At 35.2% G+C, this 15374-nt stretch overlaps 1 protein-coding gene across 1 annotated transcript in view; it reads right to left on the reverse strand.

Moving 5' to 3' along the window:
* LOC106614761 (streptococcal hemagglutinin) overlaps positions 1 to 15374 on the reverse strand; it is a 256841-nt gene that overhangs the window by 207232 nt on the left and 34235 nt on the right. The gene's annotated exons all lie outside the window — the stretch shown is intronic.

The following is a 15374-nucleotide window of genomic DNA, read 5'->3' on the forward strand; positions in this document are numbered from 1 at the left end:
TATATAGAAACAAAAATCGTCCTATTCGGTTTTGGGAAAGATATCAAAGAAAGATTTTCATCGATTTTGATATCACCTAACAATGCTCTTTAATAACAAAGTATTCTTCGAAAACTCCATTGTCCGCAAAACTAATTGGAGAGAATAGAATAAATTGGAAAGTACCCTCCGTCCGGCGGTCTGTTTTGCCCTACCCTCTTACACAAGGGCTCTCATAGACGCAGAACTTTGATAAATTCCTGGATCTTTCCATTAGCCATTGAGACACTGTGCTCCTTACTTTGTGTTATGATTCCAAAGCCCTTATTTCTGCGTTTGCAGAGCCCTATGCAATCTAGAAGCTCCGGCGATTTCGGCTCCATATCATAGAACCGATAATTTTTAAACGAGGCTATACCCGTGTGCAATAGGTGCTTTTTGAGCCTGCAGTGACCAGCATAAATTTTCAACAGAAAAGGTTTATAATTTGTTCAAACTTTGCGATGTTATAACCTATAACTAACAGCATTGTATGGCGCAGGCTATTAATTAACTGCCAGTATTTATACCTGTCCACTTTCTACTTCTTTTAGAAAAGCTTCTTTATAGTGTGGGACCCACATCAAGGAATGGTTTCGATCCTACCATCCTAGAAACCGCAGCGGAGTGGGCAAATTTGTCAGCAAGTTCATTTCCGGCCACTTCTTTGTTCCCCAACACCTAGACAAGGTGAACCCGGTTGCAGACTTACAGCCTGTTCAGCCATTCTGTGCACTCCTGAACCAGTACCGATTTAATCTCGTACGATGAGATCGCGTTCAACGTCGATTGACTATAGCTAAGTGTGGCAACAAGCTCATAGCGATAGATGTGCTGAATTTTTATTACATCACAACGGCTTGAAAAATGGAGCGAAAACATCCCAGCAATACGGAAAATTGAATTCGCAGACCTGCGATTTCTACACCAATGCACTGGATAGTGCTGTCCCTAAGTAGCATTAAAGAAATGGAAGCAATTTCTGGCTAATGATATCATTCGATTTTCCTCATTTTGGCTACCAAAGTTTGTTTTGATATATTTTGAATAAAGTTTCAATAACTCATTAAAAATACAGAGAAGCTGATGGGATTAAAAACAAGATATTATGAGAGCGTTTTGTTGAACTCACTGGAGTGGTTTGTGTAAAATGAAACCTCACCTGCAAGTAGTTCGTGTTGCATATTAGACCACTATGGGATTCCGCTTAACTAACTTTACATTATGTCACTGAACTGTTTCAAGTTAACGCTCTTTAAGTGTTTTATTAACCAATATTTCAGCGCCCTGTCTGTCTGCTTATGATTAATATAATTTTTATTGCATTGTTAGCACAAATACTTCCGAATTTTATTTTCTATTTTATTGTGTATATGCAAATTCATATTGTAATGCCTTCCCTGTGATTTCAATGCTGTAGCAATCTACTCAGCAATTACTCAGTACACTGAAGTACATATCTATATACAATATTACAATATATATATTTTCGGTATGTTCTTATTTACTTGCTTTTCTGGCCCACACTTGCGGCACTTTATGGCAATTAAGTACAAAATGATTACAGCCCTCTCGATTAGTTATTAATAACTATATTTATACTGCGATTTCCTCACCTCACATTACCACCAATTGACTGGGCTTAAGTGTTCTCAGCCAGAACTTCATATTTTCTCGCGACGAAAACAACAACAAGCACAATGCAATTACGATAAAAAGAATGAAAGCAGCGAAACAATGCGAGCAATAATCATAACCGACAAATTGTGCTGATTAACTTGGCTTAAATGGTTGTTTTTATTATTGTTGATATCGTACTCTTCACTGGCAGAAGTAATCATTAATCAAAGTGAATGAAGAGTCAGCAGAAATGCGTGGTTGAGACGTGAAATTGCGCGAAAAGGTGTGAGGAAAGTAAGGAAATGTTAATCTGGGTAGAGGCAAATAAAGAGGTTGTTTTATATGGAACTGTAGCGGTGCAATAGCTTAAAAAAGAAATGAGCTTACTGTAAAAAAATGTCCTAATCTATCTGTAACCATGCTCTAAAGACTTCGTTTGGGACTAATTAATACTAGAGATATGTGTTGGAGACTAATTCAATCCCAATTTTACCCTATAGATGGTAATCTGGATACACTTCCTTTAAAAATCACTCGGCCAACAGCGGAACAACAAAGCTATGATGAGGAAGTGCTTCTGTAAACAATTCAATCCAAACATATTTAGCTTAATGAGAAGTTGTTATACTTATTTGTTTCGATATAGTTGCCTCTGGGGAGCCATTAACAAGTGTTCATCAACAGCAACACAAACAAATTGATGAACGTTCTACACAAATATACATACATACATATGTACGTAGATAGATAATGAGCGCTGTCGAATTCAAGAGTACACCGGATTATTTGTTAAGAATTGTTTTCAAATACCTGTCGAATAAGCTGTTACTTTATGATACCGACGAGGGATGTAAAGAGTACAGGGTGTCGGGTGAGGTACCGTTAAGGCTCCGTTAAGGCTCGGTCAAGGTTAAGTGGAACCTACTTCATGACAGAGTGATGTGACTCCCATTATCAAAGGCGGTCCTAATTATCGGATACGCTGACGATATTGTGGCAAGTGTAGTAGGAATGGAACTCTACTCTACATAAAAAGTGCTCATTTAATATCGTTGGCTATAACATAAATACCCAGCAGTCGCTAAAGTACTTAAGCATTATGGTATAATAGACACGCGGCTCGACTATAGTACGAACATTGAAAAGCTTAAGAAAAAGCGTTACAAGTAACAGTGACCCTATTGAGAATGATGGCCAATATTGGAAGGCCAAGCCAGAGCAAGCGAGCACTCTTAGCTAAAGTATGTCAGTCGGTACTAATGTACGAGGTGTGTTCAAAGTGAAAGGTGAATTTTGAATTTTTTTTTAAAGTATTTATTTATTCATTAATATCTATTTTGTCCCCATTCAAAGTAATCCCCCTCGTATATAATACACTTGTGCCAACGCTTTTTCCAATCCTCGAAGCAGTTTTGAAATGCGGTTTTCCATCCCATCAATTGTGGCAAAACCTTTTATTGGTTTCTTCAGTTTTGGGAATAGGAAAAAGTCGCAAGGGGCCAAATCTGGTGAATACGGTGGTTGAGGCATGATTACGGTTTTTTTCAACCACTCCTGAGCGATATTAATGCGACATTGCTTTTGCGCAAAATTTAGCAAGTTCGGAACAAACTTCGCTGCCACACGTTTCATGCCAAAAACATTAGAGAAAATTGAATGGCATGAGCCGATTGTGTCAAAAGAGTTTACGACAAATCCAGTAGCATTGGAAGACGTATCACAACAGAAGAGCGAAACGAAGAAAGGCAGAAAAGTATAAATGAGTGGCAGAGGCACTGGGGCAAGGCAGAAAAAGGAAGGTGGACGTATAGGCTAATCGGAAATTTGCAAGACTGCTTGGGGGAAAAGCACGGTGAGACTGAATACGGTGCGATTCCTGACCAAACATGGATGCTTCAGAGAAATTTTTTAAATACGGTCATGATGACAGGACAGATTGTTCTTTCTGCGGTGACGGCAGCGAAAGCGCACAGCACATTTTCTTTTCCTGCTCGAAATACAAAGTAAAGAGAATAGACGAAGAGACTTGTATAAAATGAAGTGTGGCCCCAACGTGTGTTACAATGTAAACTCGTTTGGAATAAAGATAAGATATGGTCCGAAATCGCTCTGCAGACATCAAGAAGAAACGCAATTGCGGATACTGAAGACTTAGCGAAGAGTAGTGTAGAAAGCTGTCCATGAAGAGCCAAACTTGGCTGAACTTGCTTCTGCGAAGAAATAGCTAACGGCGGTCCCGTAGAACCAGTGATCTGTAGTCGGGGTTAAGGGCTTAGTACGTGGAATTTTTGTCACGCAAGTCCAGCATATTATTATAATCCTTACTGGGCGTGATTCCCAAAGAGGTGTATCCTTAGCGTGCAGTACGAATCGTGCATGCCGTCTAGGACTGACGATATCTACAAAAGATTCCCCTTCGAAACAACACTAATGATCATTAATGGCGTATTCAAGCTGCCTTGATTTCTGAAATTTTTCAAACACATATAAATATATTTCCATTTATGATTTAGACAGAAACTTTGGAGACTTGGTAGTTGCAACTGCTAGAATATGGCTATCCTGGGGGTCAGCATGGAGAAGAAAGGATGTCTGCTTTACTATGATTTCAAAGCAGTTTTCATACCTATTTTCCATGCGATATTTTTTCAGCCACATTAATTAAATTTTGAACCTGTTTAGAAAAAAGCACATTCACATATATACCTCAGGTTATATATCGAATCCAAAAAGTTTTTACACACTTTCGTTTTACTGCTTAATTAATTAAATATATCGATTTGCCAATTTGCCAATTTGCTGGCGTTAATATCAATTAAAACTAAATACCGGCTTGCATTTGCCATGCAATAAATTTCACATTTGCAATCACGTTAACAGCCGCTGGCCATCACTCTCCGGTTTACGATCACACGCACACACTCACACTGTCACGTGCAATTTCACAGGTGTTCACTTTCCTTCTTACAAGGATAATTTAATTCCATTACATTTTCTTTGAGTCAATTTCAATTTATTGCGCAATATTTATGCAATATTTAAATGCCAATTTATTACTTTTTATCTGATATTAAAATGCAAATGTGTGCGTGCCCTGAAATTGCCGAGCTGCAGGTTGCGTTGCATTAATATTGCTTATGAATTATGAAAAGGACTATACATATATTTTCTACGTTGAACACCTTGAGGCATTTTATAAGTATTTCTAAGGAATAAAATTTTTGTTGTAAAATTTTAATGTGAAACGGAATGCGATAATCAAGTTATATTTAGTGTATAATTTATCTAAAAATAATTTATGTAATAAGAGATGATTAAGTAATTTGTCAATATTATTCATCAATATATAATATTATATATTAAGAGGCATATACAGTTTGTTATGAATAAATTAATAAGAATATTAAAATCTGAGAACTTATGCAACAATCGTTGAAAATGTTGTAGAACTGTTTTAAGAAGTTTTCGTTATTACAAACACAAGTATTTGAGTGGCCCAAAGCAATCAGTGAAGGTAATAAAGTCATCGAAAACTTGTCTCATAAAAGTCGTCCATCCACCTATGTTAATGATGATAACATCGGAAAAGTTATAAAAAACACTGCATGGGAGAGATATAATAGGATCTCAACATCTTTTATGGATCAGCTGAAAACATTTTGATTAATGAAAGACACGTACCGAATGGACGGAATCTTCTCGACAGAGGTCACAAAAGATATGCTTTACAATGTTGCTGAAGACCCTATATTCATAAAATATTATCACTACTGGTGACGAGACATGGGTTTATGAATATGACGTCAAAACTGTCCAACAATCTAGCAAATGGAGCTCCAAAAATAAGCCAAAACCGAGAAAACCATTAAGGAGCAATTCGTCGTAAATGCTCGGATTTGGTGGCAAGATATTAATGAATTTTGCACCATGATCTGTCACATTCTAACATGATTATGACTGACTTTTTGGCCAAACGAAACGAGAGTCATCGCGCAGCCACCATGTTTTATATATATATTTTTGGAACATAAATAGAAGGTGCTACATGACTAAATCCATTCGTTTTCGATAGCTGGGACCGAACCTTGTTCAACATAGACTTCTAAACACAAATCCCACTGTAATATAAAATTGAAGTTTAAATAGGTTTTCAAATCTAAAAGCTTTGCGCCAAAATGTAGGCAATTTAATTGTTACATCAAGGATCTCTCTTTCAAGAATTTTAAGATACAGGAAAACTACAAATAGTGTTAGGGTTTATAGGGACACAATTTTTTGTTAGGACACCTACAAAACCTTAAAAAAAAATCCCAACGTTTAATTATTTTATTTTTTCTTTAAATGTTTAGAAAGATAAATGAAATATTTGTTTTTAATTTTGACTGAAAATGTTGGAATTTTAAATTTTTTTCTTTTTAAATTTAATTATGAAAGATTTTTAAAAATTTTAAATTTTTCAATGGAAATGATTTTCGAATATATGTCTGTTTTCGCAACAGCTAACATTTTCTACTCATGAAAGCCCTAGTTTATATTTTATGAAAACCTCAATCATAATTTCACTTTTAGTTTATCGTAAACTCCTAATGGCATGCCAATTTACTTCTTGTGAAAAACAACAACAAAATGTTTCTACCTGAGTGTAATATATTGCATGCTAATTTTAATATTCAAATGTGCACCAACCCCGGCAAAACCATACAAAATCAAAGTTTCGCTTCTTCAACAGACCATCTTAGTACATACATAGTAAATACATGTTAATTCTTCACTAGATTGTCTCGCATCATCATCGTAGGCAGAATATATTTGCAGCACGCCCAGTGTTACCACTCATTTGCGAAGATCACCAGGAGAAAATTGGATGGCAGCAAAATATGCAAAAAATATATTGACGTCCACATATACACATGCGTTTAGAATACATTTCGAGATATCTAACCTATACATATACGAATCATTACCTAATTTCGGACTCTGGCGACATATAGCCAGAGGACTGTGGACCGGTGTATTTATCGCCTAAAAATGTGCAACAATTAGAGCTATATAATGTGATACTAGCCGCGGAGTCCGCAACACCCGCCGAAGAATGTGTGGTTTATTTACATAAAATAATCGCGGGATAATATTGAAAAATATGGCATGAGTATAGATGTGTAAGAAAATTTAGTCCGTCTGTCTGTTTGTTGCACACGTTCTTTTCTACTCAAAAAATTGCTCATTTGTCAGAACCGCCGATATCTGACAGCTATATCATATAACTTCCATACAAAATGACTGATCCGAATCAAGATAAAGACCCTTTTATACTCTTTTATGCTAGAAAAAATGAACCTGTAAGCTTTGACCTTTTAGATTCGAAGTTAACGTTTTTTATAACACAAATATTTTTTTGAAGGCAATACAAATTTAAGGCAGTATACAATTTTTTAGCAGGGTCGTCATCTACTTTAGAGATTTCAGAACGCTTACAATTCAAAATTTTCAGCAGGGTTGCCAAACGTTCAAAATTAAAAATCTATGAAATATATTTAAAAAAAAACAATAATACAATGTATATATTTATAAAACTAACGAAGTATGTACAAAAATGTCAAAAGGAAGTATTTTATAACAAAGCTGTCAAATTTATAAAATAAATTAAATTTTAAGAAATGAGTGTCAAACTAATTTGAGAAATATTACATTTTAAAACATATTTTTGGAACGCTTGTCAAGTTATTTTTTTAATAACATTGTGAAAATACATAAAATAACGTAATCTGGGTACCAAATTAAAAAGGTTTTAGATATGTTCCTGGTATGTCAGAAATATTTTGAAGAAATGTTGCCACCAGTTTAGAAAATTAATTCAAACAAATTGATCAAGTATATTAGAATAAACAACAATAACGAGATAAATAATAATAACAAGATGAAACTCATTGCAAAAGGAAAACAATAAAACAAAAATGAAAAAACACAAAAAAATAAACAAGCGATCTGTGTGAACTGGAAGGGTATGGGGGTATTTTTAAGGTTACCTTTTTTAACGTGAGAATTTTGGATTGAGAATTAAAGCCCTTTGCCGATATTATGTTAAGTCCAATTAAGATTAAAAAATACATATTTTAAAGCAAAAAAGTAACAGTGTGTTTGAGACATAAAAAGGTTAGTTTACCTCAAATTTCGTAAAAGAAACAAAATTTTTGTGAAATATAAAAATAAAAAACCAAAGACTTGAATATTTGAGTTTTCCACATTAATTTTGAGGTTATGTGAAAATAGTGTTAACATGAAAGTAGCAAATCTTTTTATCATCTATAACTTTGCCATGTAACTTTTCTCCATAGGGTTCGTAGTTTTTCCGAAAATCCGGATAAACCGTTTTTTAACCTTAAAAGCTCCGCCAGCCTCCTTCCAAATACTTCCCGACCACTGATCACATATATAATACTTGTAGATTATTTTTTCCATCATTTTTGTTATATTATCTTTCCTTTCCAACGTGTTTTATATTACATTATTATTTTTCACTTTTTACCATTTCCAAAGGCGTCAACCAGAGAACGTAAAATATCGAACATTTTGTATGATGCTCGATTGGACAGCTAACAGAGCTGAAAAACACCGAGTAGAGAATTCACCATTTTCTAACATATTCGCTAAAATTTTACGTGCTCTGTTCAGCCCTGGTCTAAAAAATCATTGAAAAGGAATATGATTTTCGAAATAATGAGTAAAACAATTTTTCAATACTGAATTATCAGTAATATTTTTCCTCTCCATATTAAATGGATTTTACAACAAGTTTCACTGCAAGTATAGCTAACTCTTCACACTCAAATTGTTTAGTTTATCTTCACCAAAATTTTTCGAACTTTATAACACACTCTAAAAAGACTATAAAAACTCATGAGAACTCAAAAGTTCACCCATATACCAATATTATTTGTTGCCATTTCGCTCAAAACTCACATATGATATTCGAAAGGCTTGCACGTTTATCCTTGCTCCTTGCCGATTTTTGGTTAACACCCTTCTGTTTTCTATTTTGTGTAAACATTTTTGTTACTTTTCTTTCGTTTCAGCATGTACAATAATGAAATTGCATTAAGTCAAGCAAATCTAATAATAATTTTCCAACATTTAATAAATTCCATTATTCAAATTTGACATATTTCCGACAACTTCCGCCACCAGCTGAAGCCCTGCCACAAGCTGACTCTGACATCGACTATGCCGCATGCAGTGCAGTTCACTTGGACTGCAACAAAATAAGGACTTATGCAAATATTTACATACATACATACATACCGAGAAATACAGCAACAAAGCGCGCAAAATGTCGGAGTGTTCAATTCATAAATATGCATTACCTGCAATGAGAACCAAAAAATAGAAGAAGAAAAGGAAGAGCATGAGAATGAGAACATACAAAACGAAATGAAGTTTGTTGGAAAAAGTTTACTTGTAAATTTACATTTTGTGCTTTTGTTTTTTGTTTTTTTTTTTTTCATTTCAGCATAATGTTTATTTAAAATGTGTTGTTGTTTGTGCAAGCATTACTTGAAGTTAGTTTTTGTTGTTATTTTTGTTAGAGTTACATTTGTGTCGGTGACCGTTAGCCAAAGTGCAGTGCGAGTACTAAAGTTTAATTGAGTCATTGACGCAATGGAGCGAAGCAAGTGGCAAACCCAAAAACAACAACAAAATCAACGAAAGTTGATGAAAATACGGCAATTTGGCAGCAACAATGTGTGCAATAATTGAGCGCACACATTTGCCGGAAAGACAGTCCGCAACAAGCAACAAGCGAAATAAATCTACGACAAACCGATAAATGTCAAAAGACAAACAGCAAAAGAAAGAAAGTGGGCGCTAAATACCATATACGACTTTCAGGATAATATTTCTAAATGCTAACTTAGCTCAGTGGCTATTTTCCTAGAGAGAGACAAAACAGCAAACAGCATTATGTTGTTGTTCTTTCTTACTACTCTTCCGGGAATTTATCCTTTATCCAAGCGCAATGTGGAAGCCCAGCCGGCGAGAGGCCAATCCAATAACCAAGCGGATTTTTAAAAGGAAGCATGCAACAGCTGTTTATTGTGCTTTCCCTCTTACATGTACATACAAAAATAAATAAACGAAAAGATAAATACATTTATCTAGTATAAGATAATAACTAAGAAAATATGTTTTCAAGAACAAATAGCCTAAAAGTGGTCGGTCGCTTTCGTTCACTCCTTTATCTGTTATCAGCAAACTACTCAAAGTGACAAATCGTTTTTAAGTCACTGATCTCATAATTTAAGAAAGTCTCACAAAATAAGTATTGTATTCATTAGGTATCTAAATTTTTATGTAAAGCCTTGGAATATCCAAATTGAGTGATATATTATGATAATCTTGAGAAAAGTGACACTGCTCGCACTCACAATAAACGTACAAAACCCTCTTGGTTTTGAAGAATTAATTGTATAAGAGGCAGGCATTTCGCGCAGTATTAAAAAATTTACTGTACTCGAGAGCTGAAATATGGATTGAAGAAAAAAGAGAATGAATTGAGAGACTGCACTAACCTTGAAGCTCTAGCTGATTGAAATAACATTTAAACTTTTAACAGAAGCAAAAATATATGTTTTGGCGTTGAACTTGAATTGCGATTAAATTACCGTTACTCAAATTGCTAGAGAACAAAATAAAACGTTAACTTCGACGGTATTGAAACTGTAATATACCTAATAGGGGCATTTCTTAATGTATAAAAGGATATAAAAAAGCTTTGTCCTGATTTTGATAGGTCAGTTCGTATAGCAGCTATATGCTATAGTCATGCAATCTGACAAAATGATTGTAGATTGTAGCCTTGCCTTGAACAATAATCTGTGCCAGATTTAGTGAAAATATCTCGTCAAATAAAAAAGTTTTTCATACAAGAACTTAGTTTATGTCGTTCTGTTTGTATGGCAGCTATATGCTATAGTGGTCCGATATCAGCGGTTCCAACAAATGAGCAGCTTCTTAAGGAGAAAAAAACCTCTGTAAAATATCAGAGCGATATCGCAAAAATTGAGAGAATAGTTCTCGCATATACAGATGGACAGGTAGACCGACAGGCAGACTGGCATGGCTAAATCGACTCAATTCGTCCCGCTAATCATTTATAATGCATTTTATATGGTCTCTGACATTTCCTTCTGGGTGTTACAAATTTTGTAGCACCCTGTTCAGAGTATAAAAATAAAGCTGCAGGTGGTTAAATACAGTTATATATGCTACAGATGGAATGCATATAATCTGTCGGTTAGAACTTATATGTACTTCGCTTAATAAACAAAAAACATGGCAATAGAATTGACTTAGAACTTACTTAATCGTCATAAAGACATCGAATTTTGAATTCGAATTTCGAAATCATTAGCTCAAAAACAACAGTTCCGTTATTATATAAAAAATCTAAGCTAATAAGTACATATATAGCTGATCGATGGCAGGACGGATATTACCAAGCAATAAATGATCAGTCAGCCTTAATGAGTTGCTGGAGACAAAATATTATGATATGGAATAGTGGACTTGAATGCATATTCTATGGCGAACAATATCTAAGAGAGAACGGTGCGAGCTTTATAATGAAATGAAGATGTATGTAGTTGACCTCGTTTAAGGTTTCGCATTCAAATAACACAAATAAATCATTAGTGAGTTTGTGGGCTCGACCGAAACCGTTGAAGCCATTATGTCACCATTCAGTAAAAAGAATATACATAAGTTATCAAAAACATGCATTTGGAATAATTTCTACTGTGCAGTTACAACTATATACGAAAGCTAAAAGCAATTAAATTGCAATTAAAATAACAAATAATTCCAAACCGTTTTCCTTGCAGCACTATTTCCCTCACAACTCCCACTTCACTTCAAATAAAAATATGCAATTTTAAGAGAAGCGTCACAAAAAAAAGTCTGGCAACTTTCTCCAGCAATGCGGAAGCGAATGCATTCGTGGCAGACGTGCGAACAGTGAAAATAAAAATACACACAAAATAAAAATAAGAAAAATAAAAGAAAGCCAAAGCATATGAGACAGAGACGTCGAGAAGACAGACAACGGCACATCAAGAACGAGTGTCGGCATGAATGAATGAGTGACTGAATGAATGAATGAATGACTAAGCGCACGTTTGACACAAAGAAAGGACATAGTTGAACGGTACTTTTGTTCACCGCAACGGCAAGGAGCAATGGACGGGTGGGCGTGCAGGCGTGTGAGTGTGCGAAGAAAGTGCAGCGCCTTTGAGGCAGACACTAACTATGCTTGGCTGTTTTATCACTTGGGGGAAATTGCAAAGATTAGTTGAATGGTGAATAAGAGACACATTCTTTTGTTGGCGTTGCCAGTGCTGTTGCAATTGCTTTTGTTGTTGTTGTTCTTGTTCTTGTTGATATTTGTTTGCTTTGTGCGCTTATTTGCTTGGCTTTATATCTGTATTTGTATTTGGTTATTTGCACAAAGTCACACAAATATACATATGTATATACTTCTATGTGGGGATGCTTGTGCAGTTATATGTGCCGCACACAAACATACAAAAATTCAGGAAAATGCAAAAGCTGCAGCAGACATTTGTTGTTATTATCTTTATTCAGGCATAAAAGCAATGAGCATGTTTAATAAGAATACACATACATACATACATACTATATACTTATGTACATAAGGAAGTAAAGTAAGCTAACAGATAAATATATCTTTAGCCTTCGTACACATTTTCACTGCACTGGACTGACCGGCCAGACGGAAGTAGAGCGCACAGCATGCAGCAAAACAACACAAGCAAACATTGGAATAAAACATACAAACCTACATACATATATATTTACTCCTCTATATCGAGTTGCAAGTGTGTGTTGGTGCCACAGCAACTTCTACAGCCATTTGTCGTCGTTGGCTTTTCGATTTGCGCGATAAGCCAAATTTTCAATGGAGAGCAATTTCTAGCTTTTTGTCAGCTTATACGGATTTCTCGATTTCTATCTGCGCATTCTTGCACCCAAACTCACAAACAGCACACAGTACATAAATAGATCTGTATATAGTATGTATGTATGTACAAATGTTTATATAAAGTCATACACGTGTCAATACTCGGATTTTTTGCATTGTTTATTTATTTATTTGTTGTTGTTTGTACGATTCGCCTGGCGTTTCCACCTCAAGGCTAGAGATTCTCATCTAGATTGCGAAACTTGATCTCTTTGTTCGCCGGTTGAAAGGGTTGCAAAGCACAAATGATAAATAAAAATGCATTTGACTTTTGATCACCGAAGCACAAATAGAAAGAAAATAGAAAAATTTATTGGTATTGCGAATTTTTTTTTAAAGAGGAAGAACAGCTAATTTGAGTGTGTATTTGAAGAAAATTGAGACAATCCTAGAGAGATGGCTATAAAAATAATGAGAGATATCTAAACTCGAATATATTGTACTTTCTCACAAGTGGAAGCCCTTGTTCGAATTTTTCATTAAAAAGCAATCAATACATAGATCTTAAAATTGCACGATTAGATCCTCAACAGCCCACACATATTTTATACATGTAGTCTATTTTAAACGGTCTTTGTTTAAAAAAGGTTTGCTAAAAGCAGGTTAGATTAGCGCGGGTCCATTGTAATACTCCTAAGTATTGATCAAAAACGCTTTCAAAAATCGACAAAGCTCTATAAGACTGCTAGAAATATGAAAATATTTCACCTTCACTCGTGTCGAATAGTCGGATCCAGAAAGCTCAACGTTTTCACTTGTGGGTAAGGTTGTTTTCGCAATACACGATACAGTTATATATCTTTGTGAATTTTCTTTCATAATTGTATTTCGGAGTGGTGATCTCTTTTTAGATATGATTCAAAATGAGTATAAGCTTTGAGCGCAGAATTATCAAATTTATTATTGTTTAGCAAAAGAAAATATAAAAAATAAATAATGATTACATTCTGACCTAATACCATAAAACATCTCCATCTACTGCTAGGGACTGATATCTTGACGCGCTTTGTATTTTGATTGCGCTAAACTGAATCCAATTGTCAGCCACTCGAAAAGAAAACGAAGCCAAAATGACTGACCAAAGAAAACGACAAAATTTGGTACATTAAACGTAGTCAACACCTCCGAATTGTCGACACCCGACTAGCAATAGCCATTGACCACAGCAGCGGTAAAAAAAGAAGAAGAAGCAGATGAATCTCTCATAATGAACGAGGCCAAAGTAAAGGCAGTAACTGATAACTACTTCAGTATTGATGCAGTGGTGAGTGCTGAGCACTGATCACCAAATGCGCTGCTTGCAACAATATTTTTTATTATTCCTCCTGCTTGACTTGAAGAGAAATCTGTGGAATAAACGATGGCAATAAAAATAAATTCAGCAAAAGAAATAACGGTTGGTGTGGCTGCTGATTGCCCAGTTAAAAGCATCAACACTTCTACCAACCAACGGGTCATCAGCGATTGGCAACGGTGGAGTGGCTGATAACTCTATAGATGTTGGCGCTGCCACTGAAGATACCGCTGCTGATGATGATGATGAGTGCGCTGAAGAGTCCGTCATTGATAATGATTGCCCTTTTTTATGTGTGTACTATGTTCATCAGCTAGCCAGGATGAAGAAATGGTGTAGAGAGTAAAACATTTTTATCGAGTACAGAGAATTTCACTTCTTCCGCAGCTGCAGCGGGGTTGGTGTTGCGGGCATGCCGAAGTGTTTAATCAACATTTACGCTCAGTGAGCATAGAATAGCGCCGAGCTGAGGAGCGTACAGCACCGTGCAGTGCTAATTCGTAAGGAATGGAGCAGATGATGGATGATGCGGTTGAGGAAATTTGTAGCAAATAAGTGGCGAGTTACATTACATTCTCTTAAGTGGCATGATAAGTGGGAGTGATGTGAGTTAGGTAGAATTGTAGAGCTATAGTAATGTGGGGTGACTACAACATACAAAGTGCCTGTGTGAACAAGTGTTAAAAGGAATATCATAATTATACTTTTCTCAACTGTCGCTAATGATTTGCTGATAGCTCACAAATATCTTGATGGATACTGTCGTTAACAAGTATAGATTGCGAAAAATTGCTTAGCTAAGAAGAAAAGTGTGTTTTATCGCGGTTTGGGTATCAAAATATAAATAATAATAAAATAATTCTTACTGCTTCAGAACTGTTTTAAAGAAATCGAACAATAAAAAGAAGTTCGGTAGATGAGAGGCTTAATAAGGGCATGCAAAATGCTACTTGTTGGTACCGTCACTGACGTGAAATTAATTTGGGAAAAGCTTAATAGGAAGAAGGATAATTCCCAAAATTGGCATTTCTAGGTTTTCGGTATTGATCTGGATTTTATGCTATAAAGCGCCGCTCTTTTGTTAACCTAGCCGTACTGACCTAACCGATAATGTCAAGTTAAGGTCAAATGAAATTTTTAAGGCACTTTGAAGTTTCAAAATAAATCACCGATTTTTAACCGTATATTAAATTCTGTAAATGTGTTAAATAAAATGACTCAAAAAACGGGTTTTTCTGTATTTACTATCCACACTAATGTGGAGGCAGAAATACACCTCATACAAGAATATTACTGTAAATTTTTATTTTCACGCTGTGAATAGAAATTTGAAATAAAATTTCCTTTGACTCATTTTACGCACATATGTACCTATGTATAGCATACATATATTGAACACACCTCACT

Source organism: Bactrocera oleae, chromosome 4 (assembly GCF_042242935.1).
Source record: "Bactrocera oleae isolate idBacOlea1 chromosome 4, idBacOlea1, whole genome shotgun sequence".
NCBI classification, from domain to species: domain Eukaryota; kingdom Metazoa; phylum Arthropoda; class Insecta; order Diptera; family Tephritidae; genus Bactrocera; species Bactrocera oleae.